The sequence below is a fragment of the Scardinius erythrophthalmus genome, assembly GCF_964197995.2.
Source record: "Scardinius erythrophthalmus genome assembly, chromosome: 6".
NCBI classification, from domain to species: domain Eukaryota; kingdom Metazoa; phylum Chordata; class Actinopteri; order Cypriniformes; family Leuciscidae; genus Scardinius; species Scardinius erythrophthalmus.
In genome coordinates, this window is record NC_138226.1 from 12,496,380 (window position 1) to 12,507,208 (window position 10,829).

The 10,829-nt window shown below is 38.1% G+C and overlaps 1 long non-coding RNA gene across 1 annotated transcript; it reads left to right on the forward strand.

Moving 5' to 3' along the window:
- Positions 1-8,779: 8,779 nt before the first annotated feature.
- On the forward strand, positions 8,780-10,556 carry LOC308691957. Its single transcript, XR_014030286.1, has 3 exons — positions 8,780-8,819; positions 9,307-9,381; positions 9,457-10,556. It is a non-coding gene; the product is annotated as an uncharacterized lncRNA (long non-coding RNA).
- Positions 10,557-10,829: the final 273 nt, after the last annotated feature.

Below are 10,829 nucleotides of genomic sequence, written 5' to 3' on the forward strand. Positions count from 1 at the left end.
TCATATTTATTTTCATATAAAAGCAACAGAACTTAAATTCCATCCAGTTTATTATCAACACTGTGCACGAGCGTGAATCCCGTGAATCCCGCGATATCCGTCTTTGATCTCACAGGTGTCAGATCCACTGCGAGAAGAGAGATATGTCCGGCTTGCCTTCACTTTTTTCACTCCTCCTCTCACTGCAGCCGCCTACTCTCGACTACATTTCAGGCGAGGCAAGGCGCATCTCAAACAAGCCTATTGAATGGCTCCTCCGCCTTTTCAAACAGCCACACAGACTGCGAGTTGTAGTTGACAGCATAATTTAAACAAATCTAAGCGCTGATACGTTGGATTCAATATAGCGTTAGGGGCATGAAGAAATTCTAGCCATTTCATTCTGAAAACGGAATAAAACTCAAGCGTTTGAGCAACTGAACACAAATCTCCAACCCATAGCCTATTGCTCCGTGATGTGACAACAGTAGTGATGTTCAGTTCGTGAACGAATCGTTCTTTTGAACCGGTTCTTTTTCTGTGAACCGGTCTAACCAGTTCTCCAAATCGAACTGAATCGTTCAAAACAGAGTCAGCACTGATCCAGTTTTCTAAAGTTACTCGCTTTTGGACGTGCCTGACAGTCACTCCGACTCGAAATAAACACTATCCCGGAGAATATGTTACTCCAGTAACTCGTACAGTTAACTGATGGATCTGATGAGCACGAGCAGCTGACACTGAGCATGTGTTATACTGCTGAACGTACAGTCAGGTACAGCCATGGTCGCTCTGGCCAGGTGGTATTTATAAAATAGGGGGCGGGACGCTTCAGATTCTAGAGAGCATTTGATTGGAAAGAAGATGTGATGAGAAGCTGAAGTCCGCGGTGACGTCATTAAAATCCATAGGCTTGTTTGAGATGAGCAAAATCTGCGCAGAATCGATCACCGGTGATCAGCGCGAGATGCATGCCGGTTAGAAATGTGTCCGAGAGCGGTCCGCCTTGCTCTGATGTCATGCTGACGTATGTCAAAAATCTCTCGCGAGCGCAAGGCACACCTGTCGGATTCTGCAGTCGCGCGCAGTTGCTCTCCACCGACTGCGCTGATCAAAAGCATGATGGGAAACGACTTGCTGACGACACAGCTTAATGCTCATTGGTTTAAACAACCGTGATGTATTGTTCTCTTTTAAAATGTTTGATTTTAAAACTCTAATATCATGTTTTATGTGTATATGTTATGTGTGAATATTCCCAAACTATCTGACAGTCTCTTTGGGTTATGCAGTTTAATTTTTATAAAAAAAAAACAAAACAAAAAACACATATGTCTGTATTAAAGAAAAAATGATTGATAAACATGTATTTAGAATGGAATTAAATAACAAGTACTTTGGGTGTCTTGTTCATTTTATTTATTTCCATATAAAAGCAACAGAACTTGAATTACATCCAGTTTATTAGCAACACTGTGCACGAGCGTGAATCCCGTGAATCCCGCGATATCCATCTTTGATCTCACAGGTGTCAGATCCACTGCGAGAAGAGAGATCTGTCCGGCTTGCCTGCGCTTTTTTCACTCCTCCTCTCACTGCAGCCGCCTACTCTCGACTACATTTCAGGCGAGGCAAGGCGCATCTCAAACAAGCCTCATGATTCATTTTAGCGGAAGTGAGAGACTAAGGCTTGTTCGACTTCATGCAGCTCTGCGCAGACCAATCGGCAGCTTGAAGCAGTGCATGCCGGTTAGAAATTTTGTCCGACTTGATACAGCACCGACGCCACGTGACTGTGACGTGTGCCATCAAAGTAGGCTACCGCAAGAGCGATTCGAGAGTAGCCGGAGAACTCAGCCCATACTATGGCAAGCCATTTTAACATTTAAAAGCAAATTTTGACTATCCGGAATTAACATTGTAGATATCAACAATGTCTTTCTGACTAGTCGTAATTACATTTTGGATAGTTGGAATTGTCATTCAAGATATCTGTAACGTAATTGTGACTAGTCGAAACGACAGATAGAGATATCTTTAATTCAGTTTTGACTAGGCAAAACTGAATTACAGATATCTGCAATGACCTCATTGAAAATGACATTCAACTCGTCACACATCTTAAATGACAATTGCAGATATCTGTAATTCAGTTTTGACTAGGCAGAATGAAAGTTAAAGATATCTCAAACGTCATTATGACTAGTGCAAATTATTGTGCATGACGTTGCTCTATTTTACATATCCATTTCCCCTCCCCACCATAATCAAAGAAAAAGTGGGTTAATTTCTTTATTTCTATGAATGGAAGAAGAAAGAATCAGGCTGTAATCGAAAAAAAACACCAGAAAATGTTTTTTATATACAAAAAAAATAAAATAATTTTTACAATGCTATGTTTATGTTCATGCTTAAAAGGTTGTTGTTGCCGTAAGATTTATGCATGAAAAAGATTCACACTAATTCACTTTAATAAAGATGCTTACATGCATGCTATTCATGAAAGTACAATAACATTAACTTCCTTAGATGAGAAACAAAGTTCTTAGTTCAGATTAGTTCTTATTTTTTATTTTATTTTTTCAGTTTGAAACAGTATCTAACAGCATGAAAAAAGATGATTAAAAACTCTGGTTGCTCTGACATGGTGCTAATCAGTGCTAATTAAAGTTAACAGTTAACAGGTGCTATGTGATTTGATGATGAACAACACGCTCTGCTCCCGCCTAAAGTGTGATGCATGCATACAGATATCTGCAACGTCATTTGGCCTAGTCAAAACTCTAATTCAAGATATCTGTAATTACATTTTGACTAGGCAGAATAAAAGTTACAGATATCTCAAATTTCAGATATCTCTAATCAAAATTAATTTCAAGATATCTTTAACTTGATAATAGATATCTACAATTAAATTATGACTATCCCTAACTCCAGTTTGAGATATCTACAACGCCATTTTGACTAGACATAACTCTAGTTACAGATATCTACAACGTAATTTCGCCTAGTCAAAACTTAATTTAAGATATCTGAAAAGGAACATGTAGATATCTTGAATTGAGGTGAATTAAAGATATCTTGAACTGGAGTTATGACTAGTCAGAATCTAATTGAAGATATCTCAAACTAGAATTACAGATATCTACAATTCAGTTACAGATATCCGTAATTCACATAGTGGATATCTGCAACTGAATTGTAGATATCTGTAATGATAAACCCCATTCAAATGAATGGCAAAAGTGATGTCATTTGTCCTAGGAAGAATGTCTTTGTGGATATCTGAAATGACAATTATGGATAGGAAGAATGTAGTTGCGGATATCTGAAATGTTCTTTTCGACTAGGCAAAACTGAATTAAAGATATCTGCAACACATATCCAGTCTAGCTTTTAAATGTTAAAATGGCTTGCCATACTGCGCAGCTTCTCAAGAGCGGCTGCACTGGGCTGCACGAGGGCTGATGACGGCACAGCTGTTCCACGACTGGCCGGATTCACCGAATGACAACGATCATGTGTGTTTCGTGTTTATTCGACCACCTTTATTTCCTCTAAAGCTCACAAATCATTTTTTTATAACAGCAAACACTTTTTTCATGTAGTTGCGGTGTTATATTGTGTCTTGTTTGTCAAATTAAAACTGATTAAAAAACATAGACTCCACTTCATTGATAGTAGCTTATGTTGAACTTTATTCTTGTTCAAACAGACACTGTATGAAGCAGTACATAAAGTATTGAATGAAAATGTCTCAGAAACATCTGTGTATTATTTGGCAAATATTGCATTTATTTCACTTCAGCTGTGGCAAAGTATGCAAACACCACGTGAGCGGTCACTACGGGAACCAGAAAGTGTCAGACTTCACGTCTACGTTTGCAGCCCCTCACCGCCTGCATGCGGCACGCAGCCGATGTCGAACACACCTTAACCCTCCTATTACCTTTGGGGTCAATTTGACCCCATTCAGTGTTTAACGTCTCAAAATACATACTTTAAATTTTTTTTTTTGCTTCATATTTAAAGACTTTTCCTAATTTAATGGGGACAACTGGGTAAACATAACATTAACATGATGATAGGTTTTCAATGTTCTGTACGTACTTTTGTAGCATCGGTGTTCTTTGGGGTCAATTTGACCCCAGGCTCATTTTGCTGTATAAAACATATAAGAAATATCATTTTTTTTGTTGCTCACACATTGGTGATTAGGCACAAATCCCACATTTATTCTGGATGATATTGAGGTCATTATAAGTTGAGATTTTATGATCTTCAAAAACCTTCCCTCTGCTTTAGGGCCCTAACCTGACATTACCATATAGGCCTACTTGAAGTATTGCGAGAACCACTGATAGTTCACACGATATAGTGGAGTGTGAGAATCATAATTCTCACAAGAAATTAGATATTTCCAGTGCCAATTATATATTTCCAGGGAAGGGAAAACATAATTCTTGCAAGAACTTTGATATTTTGTTCCGTGGGGGAGGGGAAAACATAATATAGGGGAGGAGCAAATGTATGAAAGCTTCCACAGAAGCCTTATAAACCACTTCTCTTTGTGCTTTGTGAGCTCTCTCTTTATGCTCTTTCTCAATTGAAAATTACCTCTTAGCAAAGTTTTTTGGGGGTTTTTTTGGGTTCTATATGGACCTGTTCGCCAGCAAGACACCAGTCGACCCGCCCGCAATGCAGGACGACGCCATACCAGCCATCCCGTCAGTGTTGACCAGTGAGGTCAGGCATGCGATCCAGAACATCCAGAAAGACCGGCGCCAGGGCTGGACGGAATCGAGGCCGAGCTGCTCAAAGAGGGTGGACCGATGCTTTGGGCAGCATTGGCCAGCCGTTTCAGCCGCTACATGGCGCAGAGAAGAACACCAGATCAATGGAAGACGGCCAAGACAGTGCTGTTGTACAAGAAGGGTGACCGCGAACAGCTGAGGAATTATCGGCCAATCTGGCTCCTGCCGACCGTGTACAAGGTCTTCACCAAGGTGCTGTACAACCGACTAGCCAGGCAGTTGGACGAACAACAGCCACCCGAACAGGCCGGCTTCCGGTCTGGCTACAGCACAATGGACCACATCCACGTGCTGAACCAACTGCTCGAATGCTGCCGGAAGTACAAGATGCCCTTGGTACTGGCCTTCATAGACTACGAGAAAGCCTTCGACAGCATAGAGATCAATGCCGTACTGCTCGCCCTACAACAACTGGGCATCTCCTACGAGTACGTGGACCTTTTGCGGGAGCTGAACAGCGGATGCGCCACCAACATCACCTTGTTTGACCGGACACTTCCCACTTGAATGACAGGGTACAGCTGTGGCCAAATTTGAAATTTGTGCTGCTTCAGTTGTTATGATGTTGATTCACATTTTTCTAGATTATTGTGCAGAGTGATCAGTGGCATTTTACATAATTTCAAAAAACTTTATCACAAAACCCCAAATTTCACTGTTTTTGTCCTTGGCACCAAATTACCAGCTAACATCATTTTACTAATCATATCATCAGCACATGATTGCTATAAGGAAGGAAGAAGTGCTTCCAATCATTGTGTTCTTCTGTTAGCAATGGTTTCCTCCAAAGAAAGATGGAGGATCATCTTTGCATCAAAATGGCCTCCATTTACCAGATCATCAAGAGCTTCAAGAATAGAGGTTCGGCTGCAGTGAAGAAGGCTTTAGGATGTCCCAGAGTGTCCAGCAAGTAACAGGAACTTCTCCTCCTGAGGAATCAGCTAGGGAATCGTGTCACCACCAGTGCAGAACTGCTCAATATTGGCAGCAGGTGGGTGTGAGAGCATCTGCACACACAGCGAGGCCAGGACTTTTGGACAACGACCTGGTGTCAAGAAGGGCAGCAAAGAAGCCACTTCTCTCCAATAAAAACATCAAATATTGGCTGAAATTCTGCAGGAAGTACAAGAATTGGACAGCAGAAGACTGGTGCAAAGTTAATGTATCTGATTAGAACATCTGGAAAATCGACTGTCCAGAGAAGAAAAGGTGAACGCTACCATGAGTCCTGTGTCGTGCCAACAGTGAGGCATCCTGAGACTATCAATGGGAGTGTCATATTGACCCCAAACCTATCTTTGATAAAATATATTGTATAATATAATAAATAAATAGCTATTAAAACACCAAAAATATATATATTTTTTTAATTTTAGATAAATCAGTGGCATTTTATAGTGATTTGCTAATTTGTCCATAGTCGTGCAATAGGTATCCTGGATGTATAAGGGGTGGGGGTGGGGGTGGGGGGTTGGTGGTGTTTTATTTAAAGGGCTATTTAAGTAGTCAACAAAGAAACATAAAGTACCTGACTTAAACCTTTGGGGAAAAAATCAAATTGTGGGGGTTTAAATTGGTGGGGTCAAATTGACCCCAGTGGGTAAAAGATGTTGGTAGATTTGAGGGTAACAGGAGGGTTAAGTTTTGAATGCTTATATCTCCTAAATGCGAATTTTGTCATTGTTTTGGAACACACCGGCTTATTTAAAACATTAAGTCTAACATATTCATCCTAAGAGCTAAAAAACGTAAACTTTAATTTCAGTGGGCCTTTAATGCTCATTGGTTTAAACAAGCGTATTGTTCTCTTTTAAATGTTGGGTTTTAAAATTCTGATTTCATGTATTTATGTGTATAAATTATGTGTGAAATTCCAAACTCTCTGACAGTGCGATCTCTATATGGGTTAAGTGATTGTAGTCATATTTATTAAAAAAAATATTAACATGTCTGTATTAAAGTAAAAATAATTTATAAACACACATTTCAAATGTAATTAAATAACAAGTACTTTGGGTGTCTTGTTCATTATATTTATTTTCATACAAAAGCAACAGAACTTAAATCACATCCAGTTTGCAAGTAACACGAATCCCGCAATAGCCATCTTTGATCTCACAGGTGTCTGATCCACTGCAAGAAGAGAGAACGGTCCGGCTTGCCTGCACTTTTTTTCACTCCTCCTCACACTGCAGCCACCTAATCTCGGCTACATTTCAGGCAAGGCGCATCTCAAACAAGCCTATACAGAAAAACAAGTAATAAAAACTCAGTGAGTGTTTTAGCGCAATTTTCTGACGTCATGGGATCACAACACTAAGAGATAGTAAATCTTTTTAGTTTTTTTTTTTTTTTTTTTATGTGTGTGTGCGTTCCCGAGATTAGACCTTCCTTAACATAATGCCGAAAACCCGAAGTCTCTAGGTGGTCTGGTTGAGGAGGAGAAGTGCAAGATTGGTGCGCACAGACAGAACAGAAATCATGAGTTAACAATCGCAATTTTGTCCGTTGGAAAATTGCGCTAAAAACTGGGCTTAAATAGGCAGAGCTAACCAGATAACAAGACACAGGTGACAGTGATCAAACAATAATAAACAAAAAACTCCAGATGGTGCACTGTAAAAACTAAAGGAGCCTCAAATATCCTGTCGGATACTCAAGGAACTTAAAAATGTAATTTAAGTGCCTCAAAGCTCTTTCTCTATAGTAGGGTTACTGGAGGAGCATTGACAATATTTGAGGTTCTTGCTGGAACTTATGGGATCCTTTAAGCACTTTGTATTTAGTTCAGAGGTTCTGGAGTCACCTTTTCATTACTATGAGACCTTGAAGTGCTTTGGGGGAAAATAGAGGAACTTGAATGTGATAAAAGGGTTATTGGAAGATCTTTTAACATTTAAGTGGTTCCTGGAGGATCTCTTATGTTAAAGCCAGCATCTGGAGGAACCCAATGGTTCAGTAAGGCCAGAATGATATTATTATTATCCTATTATTACTTAAGTTTGATTCAGTATACATACCCAGATGAAAAATACGTAGGCTACTATTAAAAATGTACTTGAGTGTGTTTTTAGTAGGCCTTCAATACAAATATAACCTACTTTAATGCATATTAATACATTTAACAGTACGTCTTTTTCACCTGGGTAGCTTACATTTATGTAGTATAGGCCTATTTTATTGATTAATTTAAACCTTAAACAACAACACTAAATAATAATAATATTAATAATAAAAAATCATTAATTATTATTGAATAAATAATAGTAAAAAATAATATTTTTTACATCTTCATAAATTATTATTTGAAGAAGAAGAACCAGGAGGATAAAGGTTTTATTCTGTCCCGAAACTGCTGCTATTCCTCTGCTGTCGTCGCTTCACTGATGCTCGCGCTGCTCGCGCGCAACAAAGCTCAGCTGATTGACGTCATCGAGTTTGAAAGTAACGGCTCCATACTCCTCCTCATCAAAGCCTGCCGCATCTTCCGCCGTTTGTTCTGCTCTCCGTTACAAGGTTTGTAAACTCGCCAAAGAAATATAAATACTCACTATATTCAAACACACATATATATACTAAATTTATTATGCATTACTACGTTTTTACAGTGTTTACCACTCGTTTATTGTACAGTATCTGGTAGGAAGGTTTTAGCCGCGATGCTAACTACGTTGATCTAATGAACAAATGGAAATTATTGACTTATTGTCTTAGATTGATTTAAAGTTAGTCATTCAATTCAACATATTCTGTAAACTGTGTCTTCAAATTGCTGATATACAGCCTAACTAATTTAGCTGATTCCTGCTGTCGTCATTGGCGTTTGTTATGAATAACAAAAGCAGGTTAATATTTGGTCTGTTTTTGTTTAGCCTAACTTTACTTACTACAGTTGCCCTCATTCTCTCAAATACCATTTTAAAGCCATTTACTGGTCAATAAATATTATGTTGTGAATAATCAGCTTTGTTATTTTGTTTCCCCAGAACAACCAGTACAAAGTTTCAGTGGCAACATTGAATTACAGTAAGTACCTGCACCACATGCAAGTACATTATTACTATGAACTCTGTGTGCAATTGTATTGTTTGACTGTGTACTTGTTTTTAAATCAGTTATTCTCTGAAAATCTTCTTCCCTCATGCTCTCAAATCTCATTCATGTTACATTCATGTAATATCTTTGGAGCCAATAATGCTATGCATTTTTTATAGGCTATACCTTAATCATATGCATTTGAATATAAGACATTTGAACCCTGAATTATAACTTCAAGTTTGATCTTTTTCGACAAAAAAGGAAAAAGCTATTAAATGGCTTCATAAGACTTACAACACAAACCATAACACATGAGTTGTGAATTCATTGATTATTTTTAGGATCTTTTCTGGGACATTTTTGGACCTTAACCATTTTTACATAAATTGTTGCATTGAATTGAACTAGACAAGTGTACATAAGAATGGTTTCATGAATGATTTACACATTTGTTTTCTGCTTGTGTTTCATGCAGTGAAATTGAATGGTGACGGGGTTTGCATTATACCTGAGATCTGCTTTTGGGTTCCACAGACAGAAAGTCAAACAGGTTTGGAACGCTGAGGAAATTATTTAAATTTCACAACTATCACTTTAACCTAACAGTAAATGTTGTACTTTGCAGGGATCTCGGTAAACTGAAATACAAGTTTGAAGTTTGAACAAGAATAAAAATCCTCCTGTAGACCTGAAAATCATTGAAGTGCCTGGACCATCCACCAGAAAAGAGGAAAAACAAACAGAAAATGAAGCTGATGCACCTTTTCACTTTTCTAACTCGTTAAGCACCTCACATGTCCCTTGTGAAGATTTTATAATTGATTGCATTTTATGTTGCAGTGAGTAAAGGTGCGTCACATTTGTGAATTTCATGAAATTACACAGGCAAAAAGGTCCATTGACCATTGTCAGCAGTGTAGCAATGTAATGTATGAAGCACCACACAAAATTGCTGATCGTGTGGATTCTTATTGAAATGACTGAATTCACCAGTGAACATTCACAGAACAACAGATAATTTTACTGCACCTTAACTCTGTTCAAATGGAAAATGTTTTCTGCTTGTTGTGACATAAGGAATACTGTTTCCGGGTCGAAGCCTCTACTTCTACTTCCTTTATCTTGTTTCTAGATATTGAGAATACTCAACAACCATTTATGGGAACTGTTGATTCAAGTCACACATTTAAGCTTTTCAAAAGCCATAGTGTACATTACAGTCTCCAGTCTCACGGCATCCCAGACGTCAACATTTTATAATTCAAAATAGCTGAACAACTAAACCATCTGAGATTTCGGAATAGAGATAAAGGTTAGGATCATAATTTTCAGGAATATTACAGAACAATGAGTGCATATTAGCACTGTTATTTGTTTTTGGCATCTGAGAGAGCTTTTGGACTTGGAAACAGTAGCGTCAGACTTAAGCGAACTGAAACACGTTTTAAAATTAAGTGAAGATGGACATTTTTAATTAGTCCATTTTAATTTTTTACATTGATTTATTACATGGAACATGTGTTTTCTATGCATTTTGTTGAGATGTCTTTTCTTGTGTAGCCTATTGTATACACGTGGTTGATTATTCATGTTACTTATGTATTATACAATTTTTTTTTGTGTGTATTCATTGATATGAATCTATTACTAGCTTTTTCCCCAAGTGCATTGAAGTGTATGTATTAAAATGGATCTAAAATATGTAATAAACAATTCTTATTTTGTATTTGGTTCAGTTTGTTTATTATAATAGAAGTTTATGGTAACTGTAGTAACAACATGAAATTAATTTAATACTAATAAATAAAAAAATAATAGAAATTTGGTTCCTGGAGGCACCCACAGTGGTTCCACACAGTGCTTCATATAAGAGTTCCTCAGGAAGCCTGTGTGGTTCCTCAGAGAACCACCCCTTTTTAAAGGGTGCCTAGAGGATCTACAGACGGTTCCGCCGGTGTGGCAAAGTGAAGAACCCCAAAAGGTTCCTCCAGGCACCTT